The sequence below is a fragment of the Heterodontus francisci genome, chromosome 50, assembly GCF_036365525.1.
Source record: "Heterodontus francisci isolate sHetFra1 chromosome 50, sHetFra1.hap1, whole genome shotgun sequence".
Classification (NCBI taxonomy): domain Eukaryota; kingdom Metazoa; phylum Chordata; class Chondrichthyes; order Heterodontiformes; family Heterodontidae; genus Heterodontus; species Heterodontus francisci.
This window is the reverse complement of record NC_090420.1, coordinates 8,511,997-8,528,020: the sequence shown is the minus strand read 5'-3', so window position 1 is coordinate 8,528,020 and position 16,024 is coordinate 8,511,997.

Sequence of the window (16,024 nt, the reverse complement as noted above, 5' to 3'; positions counted from 1 at the left end):
CCACTCCAGCTGGTATTAATAGAGACCTGGATTGAATTGCCTCTTTCCTGGTGTGTTAGTGGGACTCAGTACCACTCCAGCTGGTATTAATAGAAAGCTGGTTTGAACTGGCTCTGTCCTGGTGTCAGAGTGGGACTCAGCACCACTCCATCTTGTATTAATCGTGGTCTGCATTGAATTGCCTCTTTCCTGGTGTGAGTGGGACTCGGTACCACCACATCTGGTATTAATCGAGGCCTGCATTGAACTGCCTCTTTCCTGGTGTGAGTGGGACTCGGTACCACTCCATCTGGTATTAATAGAAACTTGGTTTTAACTGGCTCTGTCCTGGTGTCAGAGTGGGACTCAGTACCACTCCATCTGGTATTAATAGAGACCTGGTTTGAATTCGCTTTGTCCTGGTGTGAGAGTGGGACTCAGTACCACTCCATCTTGTATTAATAGAGGTCTGCATTGAATTGCCTCTTTCCTGGTGTGAGTGGGACTCGGTACCACTCCATCTGGTATTTATAGATGTCTGGATTGAATTGGCTCTTTCCTGGTCAGTGAGTGGGACTCAGTCCCACTCCAGCTGCTATTAATAGAGACCTGGATTGAATTGCCTCTTTCCAGGTGTGTGAGTGGGACTCAGTACCACTCCAGCTGGTATTAATAGAAACCTGGTTTGAACTGGCTCTGTCCTGGTGTCAGATTGGGACTCAGTACCACTCCATCTGGTATTAATAGAAACCTGGTTTGAACTGGCTCTGTCCTGGTGTGAGAGAGGGACTCAGCACCACTCCATCTGGTATTAATCGAGGTCTGCATTGAATTGCCTCTTCCCTGGTGTGAGTGGGACTCGGTACCACTCCATCTGGTATTATTCGAGGCCTGCATTGAATTGCCTCTTTCCTGGTGTGAGTGGAACTCGGTACCACTCCATCTGGTATTTATAGAGGTCTGGATTTAATTGGCTCTTTCCTGGTGTGTGAGTGGGACTCAATACCACTCCAGCTAGTATTAAAATAGGTCTGGATTGAATTGGATCTTTCCTGGTGTGTGAGTGGGACTCAGTCCCACTCCAGCTGGTATAAATAGTAACCTGGTTTGAACTGGCTATGTCCTGGTGTCAGAGTGGGACTAAGCACCACTCCATCTTGTATGAATAGAGGTCTGCATTGAATTGCCTCTTTCCTGGTGTGAGTGGGACTCGGTACCAATCCATCTGGTATTAGTCGAGGTCTGCATTGAATTGCCTCTTTCCTGGTGTGAGTGGGACTCAGTCACACTCCAGAAGGTATTAATAGAAACCTGGTTTGAACTGGCTCTGTCCTGGTGTCAGAGTGGGACTCAGTACCACTCCATCTGGTATTTATAGAGACCTGGTTTGAATTCGCTTTGTCCTGGTGTGAGAGTGGGACTCAGTACCACTCCATCTTGTATTAATAGAGATCTGCATTGAATTGCCTCTTTCCTGGTGTGAGTGGGACTCGGTCCCACTCCATCTGGTATTTATAGATGTCTGGATTTAATTGGCTCTTTCCTGGCGTGTGAGTGGGACTCAATACCACTCCAGCTAGAATTAAAAGAGGTCTGGATTGAATTGGCTCCTTCCTGGTCTGTGAGTGGGACTCAGCCCCACTCCTGCTGGTATTAATAGAGACCTGGATTGAATTGCCTCTTTCCTGTTGTGTGAGTGGGGCTCAGTACCACTCCAGCTGGTATTAATAGAAAGCTGGTTTGAACTGGCTTTGTCCTGGTGTCAGAGTGGGACTCAGTCACCACTCCATCTTGTATTAATAGAGGTCTGCATTGAATTGCCTCTTTCCTGGTGTGAGTGGGACTCGGTCCCACTCCATCTGGTATTAATCGAGGTCTGCATTGAATTGCCTCTTTCCTGGTGTGAGTGGGACTCGGTTCCACTCCATCTGGTATTAATCGAGGCCTGCATTGAACTGCCTCTTTCCTGGTGTGAGTGGGACTCGGTACCACTCCATCTGGTATTTATAGATGTCTGGATTTAATTGGCTTTTTCCTGGTGTGTGAGTGGGACTCAATACCACTTCAGCTAGTATTAAAAGAGGTCTGGATTGAATTGCATCTTTCCTGGTGTGTGAGTGGGACTCAGTCCCACTCCAGCTGGTATTAATAGAGACCTGGATTGAATTGCCTCTTTCCTGGTGTGTAAGTGGGACTTAGTACCACTCCAGCTGGTATTAATAGAAACCTGGTTTGAACTGTCTCTGTCCTGGTGTCAGAGTGGGACTCAGTACCACTCCATCTGGTATTAACAGAGACCTGGTTTGAATTCGATCTGTCCTGGTGTGAGAGTGGGACTCAGTACCACTCCATCTTGTATTAATAGATGTCTGCATTGAATTGCCTCTTCCCTGGTGTGAGTGGGACTCGGTCCCACTCCATCTGGTTTTAATCGAGGTCTGCATTGAATTGCCTCTTTCCTGGTGTGAGTGGGACTCGGTAACACTCCATCTGGTATTAATCGAGGCCTGCATTGAACTGGCTCTTTCCTGGTGTGAGTGGGACTCGGTACCACTCCATCTGGTATTTATAGATGTCTGGATTTAATTGGCTTTTTCCTGGTGTGTGAGTGGGACTCAATACCACTCCAGCTAGTATTAAAAGAGGTCTGGATTGAATTGCATCTTTCCTGGTGTGTGAGTGGGACTCAGTCCCACTCCAGCTGGTATTAATAGAGACCTGGATTGAATTGCCTCTTTCCTGGTGTGTAAGTGGGACTTAGTACCACTCCAGCTGGTATTAATAGAAACCTGGTTTGAACTGTCTCTGTCCTGGTGTCAGAGTGGGACTCAGTACCACTCCATCTGGTATTAACAGAGACCTGGTTTGAATTCGATCTGTCCTGGTGTGAGAGTGGGACTCAGTACCACTCCATCTTGTATTAATAGATGTCTGCATTGAATTGCCTCTTTCCTGGTGTGAGTGGGACTCGCTACCACACCATCTGGTATTAATCGGGTACTGCATTGAATTGCCTCCTTCCTGGTGTGTGAGAAGGACTCAGTCCCACTCCAGCTGGTATTAATAGAGGCCTGGATTGATTTGGCTCTTTCCTGGTGCGTGAGTGGGGATCAGTGCCACTGCAGTTGATATTAATCGAGGCCTGGATTGAATTGGCTCTTTGCTGGTGTGTGAGTGGGACTCAGAACCACTGCAGCTGGTATTATTAGAGGACTGGATTGAATTGGCTCTGTCCTGGTGTGCGAGTGGTGCTCAGTACTACGCCAGTTGCTGTTAATAAGAGTTCGGGATTGAATTGGCTGTATCCCGGTGTGTGAGTGGGACTCACTACCACTCCAGCTGATATTAACAGAGGTCTGGATTGAATTGGCACTTTCCTGGTGGGTGAGTGAGACTCAGTACCACTCTATCTGGTATTAATAGAGGCCTGGATTTAATTGGCTCTTTCCTGGTGTGTGAGTGGGTCTAAATGCCACTCCAGCTGGTATTAATAGAGATATGGATTGAATTGGCTCTTTCCTGGTGTGTGAGTGGGACTCAGTACCACTCCATCTGGTATTAATAGAGGCCTGGATTGAATTGGCAATTTCCTGCTGTGTCAGTGGGGATCAGTACCACTGCAGCTGATATTAATAGAGGCCTGGATTGAATTGGCTTTTTCCTGATGTGTGAGTGGGACTCAGTGCAACTCCAACTGGTATTGTTAGTGTTCAGGAATAAATTGTCTCTTTCCTCCTGTGACATAGGGGCTATGTACCACTTCTGCAGGTATTAAGAGATGCCTAGATTGAATTTACACATCCCTGGTGTGTGAGTGGGACTCAGTACCACTCCAGCTGGTATTATTAGAGGCCTTGATTGAATTGGCTCTTTCATGATGTGTGAGTGTGACTCAGTCCCAATGCAGTCGCTCTAAATAGAGGCCTGGATTGAATTGGCACTTTCCTTGTGTGTGAGTGGGGATCAGTACCACTTCAGCTGGTATTAACAGAGTCCTGGATTGAATTGGCTCTTTCCTGGTGTGTGGGTGGGGCTCAGTACCACTCCATCTGGTATTAATAGAGGTCTGGAATGAATTGGCGCATTCCTGGTGTGAGTGAGACTCAGAACCAATACAGCTGGTATTAATAGAGGCCTGGATTGAATTGGCTCCTTCCTGCTGAATGAGTTGGGTTCAGTACCACTCCAGCTGGAGTTAATAAGAGGTCTGGATTGAATTGGCTGTTTCCCGGTGTGTGAGTGGGACTCAATACCACACCAGCTGGTATTAATAGAGACCTGGATTGAATTGCCTCTTTCCTGGTGTTTGAGTGGGACTCAGTACCACTCCAGCTGGTATTAATTATAACCTGGTTTGAACTTGCTCTGTCCTGGTGTCTGAGTGGGACTCAGTACCACTCCATACGGTATTAATAGAGACCTGGTTTGAATTCGCTCTGTCCTGGTGTGAGTGGGACTCAGCACCACTCCATCTGGTATTAATAGAGGTCTGCATTTAATTGCCTCTTTCCTGTTGTGTGAGTGGGACTCGGTACCACTCCATCTGGTATTAATAGTGGTCTGTATTTAATTGGCTCTTTTCTGGTGTGTGAGAGGGACTCAGTACCACTCCAGCTCGTATTAAAAGTGGTCTGGATTGAATTGGCTCTTTCCTGTTCTGTGAGTGGGGATCAGTACCACTGCGGCTGGTATTAATAGAGTCCTGGATTGAATTGGCTCTTTCCTGATGTGTGAGTGGAACTCAGTGCAACTCCAACTGGTATTGATAGTGTTCAGGAATAAATTGTCTCTTTCCTCCTGTGTCAAAGGGGCTATGTACCACCTCTGCAGGTATTAAGAGAGGCCTAGATTGAATTTTCAGTTTCCTGGTGTTTGAGTGGGATTCAGTACCACTCCAGCTGGTATTAATGGAGGCCTGGATTGAATTGCCTCTCTCCTGGTGTGTGAGTGGGACTCAGCCCCACAACAGCTGGTATTAATAAAGGCCTGGTTTCAATTGTCTCTTTCCTTGTGTGTGAGTGGGACTCAGTCCCACTCCAGCTGTTATTATTAGAGGCCTTGATTGAATTGGCTCTTTCACGATGTGTGAGTGGGACTCAGTCCCACTCCAGTCGCTCTAAATCGTGGCCTGGATTGATTCGGCTCTTTCCTGGTCTGTGAGTGGGGATCAGTTCCACTGCAGCTGGTATTAATAGAGGCCTGGATTGAATTGGCTCTTCCTGGATTGTGAGTGGGGCTCAGTACCACTCCAGCTGGTATTAATAGAGACCTGGATTGAATTGGCTCTTTCCCCTGTGTGAGTGGGACTCAGTACCACTCCAGCTGGTATTAATAGAAACCTGGTTTGAATTCGCTCTGTCCTGGTGTGAGAGTGGGACTCAGTAACACTCCATCTGGTATTTATAAAGGTCTGCATTGAATTGCCTCTTTCCTGGTTTGTGAGTGGGACTCGGTAGCACTCCAGCTGGTATTGACAGAGGTCTGGATTGAATTGGCGCTTTCTTGATCTGTGAGTGAGACACAGAACCACTGCAGCTGGTATTAATAGAGGCCTGGATTGATTTGTCTCTTTACTGGTGTGAGAGTGGGACTCAATACCACTCCACCTGGCATTAATAGAGGTCTGCATTGAATTGCCTCTTTCCTGGTGTGAGAGTGGGACTCAGTACCACTCCAACTGGTATTAATAGAGGTCTGCATTGAATTGCCTCTTTCCTGGTGTGTGAGTGGGACTCGGTACCACTCCATCTGGTATTAATAGAGGTCTGGATTTAATTGGCTCTTTCCGTGTGTGTGAGTGGGACTCAATACCACTCCAGCTAGTATTCAAAGAGGCCTGGATTGAATTGGCTCTTTCCTGGTCTGTGAGTGGGACTCAGTCCCTCTCCAGCTGGAATTAATAGAGACCTGGATTGAATTGGCTCTTTCCTGGTGTGTGAGTGGGACTCAGTACCACTCCAGCTGGTCGTAATAGAAACCTGGTTTGAATTGGCTCTGCCCAGATGTTAGAGTGGTACTCTGTACCACTCCATCTGGTACTAATCGAGGTCTGGCTTGAATTGGCTCTTTCCTGGTCTGTGACTGGGAATCAGTACCACTGCAGCTGGCATTAATAGAGGCCTGGATTGAATTGGCTCTTTCCTGGTACGTGAGTGGGGCTCAGTACCACTCCAGCTGCTATTAATAGAGACCTGGATTGAGTTGGCTCTTTCCTGGTGTGTGAGTGGGGCTCAGTACTACTCCAGTTATTTAGAATTAGAATTAGAATTAGAGCATTACAGCGCAGTACAGGCCCTTCGGCCCTCGATTTTGCGCCGACCTGTGAAACCATCTGACCTACACTATTCCTTTTTCATCCATATGTCTATCCAATGTCCACTTAAATGCCCTTAACGTTGGCGAATCTACTACTGCTGCAGGCAGGGCGTTCCACGCCCTTACTACTCTCTGAGTAAAGAAACTACCTCTCACATCTGTCTTATATCTATCACCCCTCAACTTGAAGCTATGTCCCCTCGTGTTTGCCATCACCATCCGAGGAAAAAGACGCTCACTATCCACCCTATCTAACCCTCTGATTATCTTATATGTCTCTATTAAGTCACCTCTCCTCCTCCTTCTCTCCAACGAAAACAACCTCAAGTCCCTCAGCCTTTCCTCGTAAGACCTTCCCTCCATACCAGGCAACATCCTAGTAAATCTCCTCTGCACCCTTTCCATAGCTTCCACATCCTTCCTATAATGCGGTGACCAGAACTGCACGCAATACTCCTGGTGCGGTCTCACCAGAGTTTTGTGCAGCTGCAGCATGACCTCGTGGCTCCGAAACTCGACCCCCCTACTAATAAAAGCTAACACACCATATGCCTTCTTAGCAGCCCTATTAACCTGGTTAGCAACCTTCAGGGATTTATGCACCTGGACACCAAGATCTCTCTGTTCATCAACACTACCAAGAATCTTCCCATTAGCCCAGTACTCTGCATTCCTGTTGCTCCTTCCAAAGTGAATCACCTCACACTTTTCCGCATTAAACTCCATTTGCCATCTCTCAGCCCAGATCTGCAGCCTATCTATGTCTCTCTGTACCCTACAACATCCTTCGGCACTATCCACAACTCCACCGACCTTAGTGTCATCTGCAAATTTACTAACCCACCCTTCTGCACCCTCTTCCAGGTCATTTATAAAAATGACAAACAGTAGTGGCCCCAAAACAGATCCTTGCTTTACACCACTAGTAACTAAACTCCAGGATGAACATTTGCCATCAACCACCACCCTCTGTCTTCTTTCAGCTAGCCAATTTCTGATCCAAAGCTCGAAATCACCTTCAACCCCATACTTCCGTATTTTCTGCAATAGCCTACCGTGGGGAACCTTATCAAACGCCTTACTGAAATCCATATACACCACATCCACTGCTTTACCCTCATCCACCTGTTTGGTCACCTTCTCGAAAAACTCAATAAGGTTTGTGAGGCACGACCTACCCGTCACAAAACCGTGCTGACTATCGCTAATGAACTTATTCTTTTCAAGATGATTATAAATCCTGTCTCTTATAACATTTTCCAACATTTTACCCACAACCGAAGTAAGGCTCACAGGTCTATAATTACCAGGGCTGTCTCTACTCCCCTTCTTGAACAAGGGGACAACATTTGCAATCCTCCAGTCTTCCGGCACTATTCCTGTCGAGTTGGTGTTAATAATAGTTCTGGATTGAATTGGCAATTTCCTGCTGTGTGAGTTGGGTTCAGTACCACTCCAGCCCGTGTTAATAGGAGGTCTGGATTGAATTGGCTGTATCCCGGTGTGTGAGTGGGGCTCACGAGCTCTCCAGCTGATATTAATAGAGGTCTGGATTGAAATGGCGCTTTCCTGGTGGGTGAGTGAGACTCAGTACCACTCCAGCTGGTATTAAATTAGCCTGGATTGATTTTGTTCTTTCCTGGTGTGTGAGTGGGACTCAGTGCAACTCCAACCGTTATTGATAGTGTTCAGGAACAAATTGTCTCTTTCCTCCTGTGTCTAAGGGGCTGTGTACCACTTCTGCAGGTATTCATAGAGGCCTAGAATGAATTTACACATTCCTGGTGTGTGAGTGGGACCCAATACCATTCCAGCTGGTATTAATAGAGGCCTGGATTGAATTGCCTCTCTCCCGATATGTGAGTGAGACTCAGTACCACTCCAGCTGGTATTAATAGAGGCCTGGTTTCAATTGTCTCTTTCTTGCTGTGTGAGTGGGTTCAGTACCACTCCAGCTGGTATTAATGGAGGTCTGGATTGAATTCTCGCTTCCCGAGTGTGTGAGTTGGGTTCAGTCCCACTCCAGCTGGTATTAAATTAGGCTGGATGATTTTGCTCTTTCCTGGTGAGCGAGTGGGGCTCAGTACCACTCCAGCTGGTATTAATAGAGATCTGGATTTAATTGGCTCTTACCTCATGTGTGAGTGAGACTCGGTACCACACCAGCTTGTATTCATGGAGGTCTGGATTGAAGTGGCACTTCCCTGGTGTGTGATTGGGGATCAGTACTACTGCGGCTGGTATTAATAGAGGCCTGGATTGAATTGGCAATTTCCTGATGTGTGAGTGGGACTCAGTGCAACTCCAACTGGTATTGATGGTGTTCAGGAATAAATTGTCTCTTTCCTCCTGTGTCAAACGGGCTATGTAACACTTCTGCAGGTATTAAGAGAGGCCTAGATTGAATTTACACATTCCTGGTGTGTGAGTGGGACTCAGTACCACCCCAGCTGGTATTAATAGAGGCCTGGATTGAATTGCCTCTCTCCCGGTGTGTGAGTGGGACTCAGTCCCACTCCAGTCGCTCTAAATAGAGGCCTGGATTGATTTGGCTTTTTCCTGGTCTGTGAGTGTGACTCAGTACCACTGCAGCTGGTATTAATAGAGGCCTGGATAGAATTGGCTCTTTCCTGGTGCGTGAGTGGGGCTCAGTACCACTCCAGCTGGTATTAATAGAGGTCTGGATTGAATTGGCTCTTTCCTGGTGTGTGAATGGGGCTCAGTACCACTCCAGCTGGTATTAAAAGAGGTCTGGATTGAATTGGCTCTTTCCTGGTCTGTCACTGGGACTCAGTACCACTCCAGCTGGTATTAATGGAACCTGGTTTGAATTGGCTCTGTCCTGGTGTCAGAGTGGGACTCAGTACCACTCCATCTGGTATTAATAGAGACATGGTTTGAATTGGCTCTTTCCTGGTGTGCGAGTGGGTCTCAGTGCCACTCTATCTGGTATTAATAGAGGTCTGCATTGAATTGCCTCTTTCCTGGCGTGTGAGTGGGGATCAGTACCACTGCAGCTGGTAGTAATAGAGGCCTGGATTGAATTGGCACTTTCCTGGTGTGTGAGTTCGGATCAGTACCACTGCGGCTGGTATTAATAGAGGCCTGGATTGAATAGGCAATTTCCTGATGTATGAGTGGGACTCAGTGCATCTCCAACTGGTATTGATAGTGTTCAGGAATAAATTGTCTCTTTCCTCCTGTTTCAAAGGGGCTATGTACCACTTCTGCAGTTATAAGGAGAGGCCTGGATTGAATTTACACATTCCTGGTGTGTGAGTGGGACTCAGTACCACTCCAGCTGGTATTAATAGAGGCCTGGATTGTATTTCCTCTCCCCTGGTGTGTGAGTGGGACTCAGTCCCCATCCAGCTGGTATTAATGGAGGCCTGGACAGAATTGGCTCTTTCCTGGTGCGTGAGTGGGGCTCAGTACCACTCCAGCTGGTATTAAAATTGGTCAGGATTGAATTGGCTCTTTCCTGGTCTGTGAATGGGACGCAGTCCCACTCCAGCTGGTATTAATAGAGACCTGGATAGAATTGCATCTTTCCTGGTGTGTGAGTGAGACTCAGTTCCACTCCAGCTGGTATTAATGGTAAACTCGTTTGAATTGGCTCTGTCCTGGTGTCAGAGTGAGTCTCAGGACCACTCCATCTGGTATTAATAGAGGTCTGCATTGAATTTCCTCTTTCCTGGTGTGTGAGTGGGGATCAGTACCACTGCAGCTGCTATCAATAGAGGCCTGGATTGAATTGGCACTTTCCTTGTGTGTGTCTGGGGATCAGTACCACTGCGGCTGGTATTGATAGAGGCCTGGATTGAATTGGGAATTTCCTGATGTTTGAGTGGAACTCAGTGCAACTCCAACTGGTATTGATAGTGTTCAGGAATAAATTGTCTCTTTCCTCCTTTGTCAAAGGAGCGATCTACCACTTCTGCAGGTATTAAGAGAGGCCGAGATTGAATTTACAGTTTCCTGGTGTGGGTGGGACTCAGTACCACTCCAGCTCGTATTAATAGAGGCCTGGATTGAATTGTCTCTTTCCTGGTGTGTGAGTGGGACTCAGTCTCACTCCAGCTGGTATTATTAGAGGCCTTGATTGAATTGGATCTTTCATGATGTGTGAGTGGGACTCAGTCCCACTCCAGTCGCTCTAAATAGAGGCCTGGATTGATTTGGCTCTTTCCTGGTGCGTGAGTGGGGCTCAGTACCACTCCATCTTGTATTAATAGAGGTCTGGATTTAATTGGCACTTTCCTGGTGTGTGAGTGGGACTCAATACTACTCCAGCTAGTATTAATAGAGGTCTGCATTGAATTGCCTCTTTCCTGGTGTGTGAGTGGGACTCAGTACCACTCCAGCTGGTATTAATAGAAACCTGGTTTGAATTGGCTCTGTCCTGGTGTGAGAGTGAGACTCAGTACCACTCCATCTGGCATTAATAGAGACCATGATTGAATTGCCTCTTTTCTGGTGTGTGAGTGGGAATCAGTACCACTCCAGCTGGTATTGATAGAGGTCTGCATTGAATTGCCTCTTTCCTGGTGTGTGAGTGAGACTCGGTACCACTCCATCTTGTATTAATAGAGGTCTGGATTTAATTGGCACTTTCCTGGTGTGTGAGTGGGACTCAATACTACTCCAGCTAGTATTAATAGAGGTCTGCATTGAATTGCCTCTTTCCTGGTGTGTGAGTGGGACTCAGTACCACTCCAGCTGGTATTAATAGAAACCTGGTTTGAATTGGCTCTGTCCTGGTGTCATAGTGGGACTCTGTACCACTCCATCTGGTATTAATCGTGGACTGCATTGAATTGCCTCTTTCCTGGTGTGTGAGTATGAATCAGTTCCACTCCAGCTGGTATTAATAGAGGTCTGGATTGAATTGGCGCTTTCCTGGTGGGTGAGTGACACTCAGAACCACTCCAGCTGGTATTAATAGAGGCCTGGATTGATTTGGCTCTTTCCTAGTGTGTGAGTGGGACTCAATACCACCCCAGCTAGTATAAAAAGAGGTCTGGATTGAATTGGCTCTTTCCTGGTCTGTGAGTGGGACTCAGTCCCACTCCAGCTGGTGTTAATAGAGACCAGGATTGAATTGGCTCTTTCCTGGTGTGTGAGTGGGACTCAGTACCACTCCAGCTGGTATTAATAGAAACCTGGTTTGAATTGGCTCTGTCCTGGTGTTAGAGTGGTACTCAGTACCACTCCATCTGGCATTAATCGAGGTCTGCATTGAATTGCCGCTTTCCTGGTGTGTGAGTATGAATCATTCCCACTGCAGCTGATATTAATAGAGGCCTGGATTGAATTGGCTCTTTGCTGGTGTGTGAGTGGGACTCAGAACCACTGCAGCTGGTATTAATAGAGGCCTGGATTAATTTGGCTCTTCCCTGGTGCGTGAGTGAGGATCAGTGCCACTGCAGCTGATATTAATAGAGGCCTGGATTGAATTGGCTCTTTCCTGCTGTGTGCGTTGGGTTCAGAACCACTCCAACTGGTGTTAATAGGAGGTCTGGATTGAATTGCCTCTTTTCTGGTGTGTGAGTGGGAATCAGTACCACTCCAGCTGGTATTAATAGAAACCTGGTTTGAATTGGCTCTGTCCTGGTGTGAGAGTGGGACTCAGTACCACTCCATCTGGTATTAATAGAGACCTGGTTTGAATTCGCTCAGTCCTGGTGTGAGAGTGGGACTCAGTACCACTCCAACTGGTATTAATAGAGGTCTGCATTGAATTGCCTCTTTCCTGGCGTTTGAGTGAGACTCGGTACCACTCCATCTGGTATTAATAGAGGTCTGGATTTAATTGGCTCTTTTCTGTTGTGTGAGTGGGACTCAGTACCACTGCAGCTTGTATTAATAGATGCCTGTATTGAATTGGCTCTTTCCTGGTGTGTGAGTGGGGCTCATTACCACTCCAGCTGGTATTAATAGAGACCTGGATTGAATTGGCTCTTTGCTGGTGTTTGAGTGGGACTCAGTATCACTCCAGCTGGTATTAATAGAAACCTGGTTTGAATTGGCTCTGTCCTGGTGTCAGATTGGGACTCTGTACCACTCCATCTGGTATTAATAGAGGTCTGCATTGAATGGCCTCTTTCCTGGTGTGTGAGTGGGACTCGGTACCACTCCAGCTGGTATTAATAGAGGTCTGGATTTAATTGGCTCTTTCCTGGTGTGTGAGTGGGACTCAATACCACTCCAGCTAGTATTAAAAAAGGTCTGGATTGAATTGGCTCTTTTCTGGTCTGTGAGTGGGACTCAGTGCAACTCCAACTGGTACTGAGAGTGTTCAGTAGTAAATTGTCTCTTTCCTCCTGTGTCAAAGGGGCTATGTACCACTTCTGCAGATATTAAGAGAGCCTAGATTGAATTTACACATTCCTGGTGTGTGAGTGGGACTCAGTACCCCTCCAGCTCGTATTAATGTTGGCCTGGATTGTATTGCCTCTCTCCCGGTGGGTGAGTGGGACTCAGTACCACACCAGCTGGTATTAATAGAGGCCTGGTTTCAATTGTGTCTTTCCTGAGGTGTAAGTGGGACACCGTACCACTCCAGCTGGTATTAAAAGAGGCCTGGATTGAATTGGCACTTTCCTGGTGTGTGAGTGGGGATCAGTACCACTGCAGCTGTTATTAATAGAGGCCTGGATTGAATTGGCTCCTTCCTGATGTGTGAGTGGGACTCAGTGCTATTCCAACTGGTATTGAAAGTGTTCAGGAATAAATTGTCTCTTTCCTCCTGTGTCAAAGGGGATATGTACCACTTCTGCAGGTATTAAAACAGGCCTAGATTGAATTTACACATTCCTGGTGTGTGAGTGGATCTCAGTACCACTCCAGATGGTATTAATAGAGGCCTGGATTGAATTGCCTCTCTCCCGATGTGTGAGTGGGACTCAGTACCACTCCAGCTGGTATTAATAGAGGCCTGGTTTCAATTGTCTCTTTCCTGCTGTGTGAGAGGGACTCAGTCGTACTCCAGCTGGTATTATTAGTGGCCTTGATTGAATTGGCTCTTTCATGATGTGTGAGTGGGACTCAGTCCCACTCCAGTCGCTCTAAATAGAGGCCTGGATTGAATTGGCACTTTCCTCTTGTGTGAATGGGGATCAGTACCACCCCAGCTGGTATTAATAGAGGCCTGGATTGAATTGCCTCTCTCCCGGTGTGTGAGTGGGACTCAGTCCCACTCCAGTCGCTCTAAATAGAGGCCTGGATTGATTTGGCTTTTTCCTGGTCTGTGAGTGTGACTCAGTACCACTGCAGCTGGTATTAATAGAGGCCTGGATAGAATTGGCTCTTTCCTGGTGCGTGAGTGGGGCTCAGTACCACTCCAGCTGGTATTAATAGAGGTCTGGATTGAATTGGCTCTTTCCTGGTGTGTGAATGGGGCTCAGTACCACTCCAGCTGGTATTAAAAGAGGTCTGGATTGAATTGGCTCTTTCCTGGTCTGTCACTGGGACTCAGTACCACTCCAGCTGGTATTAATGGAACCTGGTTTGAATTGGCTCTGTCCTGGTGTCAGAGTGGGACTCAGTACCACTCCATCTGGTATTAATAGAGACATGGTTTGAATTGGCTCTTTCCTGGTGTGCGAGTGGGTCTCAGTGCCACTCTATCTGGTATTAATAGAGGTCTGCATTGAATTGCCTCTTTCCTGGCGTGTGAGTGGGGATCAGTACCACTGCAGCTGGTAGTAATAGAGGCCTGGATTGAATTGGCACTTTCCTGGTGTGTGAGTTCGGATCAGTACCACTGCGGCTGGTATTAATAGAGGCCTGGATTGAATAGGCAATTTCCTGATGTATGAGTGGGACTCAGTGCATCTCCAACTGGTATTGATAGTGTTCAGGAATAAATTGTCTCTTTCCTCCTGTTTCAAAGGGGCTATGTACCACTTCTGCAGTTATAAGGAGAGGCCTGGATTGAATTTACACATTCCTGGTGTGTGAGTGGGACTCAGTACCACTCCAGCTGGTATTAATAGAGGCCTGGATTGTATTTCCTCTCCCCTGGTGTGTGAGTGGGACTCAGTCCCCATCCAGCTGGTATTAATGGAGGCCTGGACAGAATTGGCTCTTTCCTGGTGCGTGAGTGGGGCTCAGTACCACTCCAGCTGGTATTAAAATTGGTCAGGATTGAATTGGCTCTTTCCTGGTCTGTGAATGGGACGCAGTCCCACTCCAGCTGGTATTAATAGAGACCTGGATAGAATTGCATCTTTCCTGGTGTGTGAGTGAGACTCAGTTCCACTCCAGCTGGTATTAATGGTAAACTCGTTTGAATTGGCTCTGTCCTGGTGTCAGAGTGAGTCTCAGGACCACTCCATCTGGTATTAATAGAGGTCTGCATTGAATTTCCTCTTTCCTGGTGTGTGAGTGGGGATCAGTACCACTGCAGCTGCTATCAATAGAGGCCTGGATTGAATTGGCACTTTCCTTGTGTGTGTCTGGGGATCAGTACCACTGCGGCTGGTATTGATAGAGGCCTGGATTGAATTGGGAATTTCCTGATGTTTGAGTGGAACTCAGTGCAACTCCAACTGGTATTGATAGTGTTCAGGAATAAATTGTCTCTTTCCTCCTTTGTCAAAGGAGCGATCTACCACTTCTGCAGGTATTAAGAGAGGCCGAGATTGAATTTACAGTTTCCTGGTGTGGGTGGGACTCAGTACCACTCCAGCTCGTATTAATAGAGGCCTGGATTGAATTGTCTCTTTCCTGGTGTGTGAGTGGGACTCAGTCTCACTCCAGCTGGTATTATTAGAGGCCTTGATTGAATTGGATCTTTCATGATGTGTGAGTGGGACTCAGTCCCACTCCAGTCGCTCTAAATAGAGGCCTGGATTGATTTGGCTCTTTCCTGGTGCGTGAGTGGGGCTCAGTACCACTCCATCTTGTATTAATAGAGGTCTGGATTTAATTGGCACTTTCCTGGAGTGTGAGTGGGACTCAATACTACTCCAGCTAGTATTAATAGAGGTCTGCATTGAATTGCCTCTTTCCTGGTGTGTGAGTGGGACTCAGTACCACTCCAGCTGGTATTAATAGAAACCTGGTTTGAATTGGCTCTGTCCTGGTGTGAGAGTGAGACTCAGTACCACTCCATCTGGCATTAATAGAGACCATGATTGAATTGCCTCTTTTCTGGTGTGTGAGTGGGAATCAGTACCACTCCAGCTGGTATTGATAGAGGTCTGCATTGAATTGCCTCTTTCCTGGTGTGTGAGTGAGACTCGGTACCACTCCATCTTGTATTAATAGAGGTCTGGATTTAATTGGCACTTTCCTGGTGTGTGAGTGGGACTCAATACTACTCCAGCTAGTATTAATAGAGGTCTGCATTGAATTGCCTCTTTCCTGGTGTGTGAGTGGGACTCAGTACCACTCCAGCTGGTATTAATAGAAACCTGGTTTGAATTGGCTCTGTCCTGGTGTCATAGTGGGACTCTGTACCACTCCATCTGGTATTAATCGTGGACTGCATTGAATTGCCTCTTTCCTGGTGTGTGAGTATGAATCAGTTCCACTCCAGCTGGTATTAATAGAGGTCTGGATTGAATTGGCGCTTTCCTGGTGGGTGAGTGACACTCAGAACCACTCCAGCTGGTATTAATAGAGGCCTGGATTGATTTGGCTCTTTCCTAGTGTGTGAGTGGGACTCAATACCACCCCAGCTAGTATAAAAAGAGGTCTGGATTGAATTGGCTCTTTCCTGGTC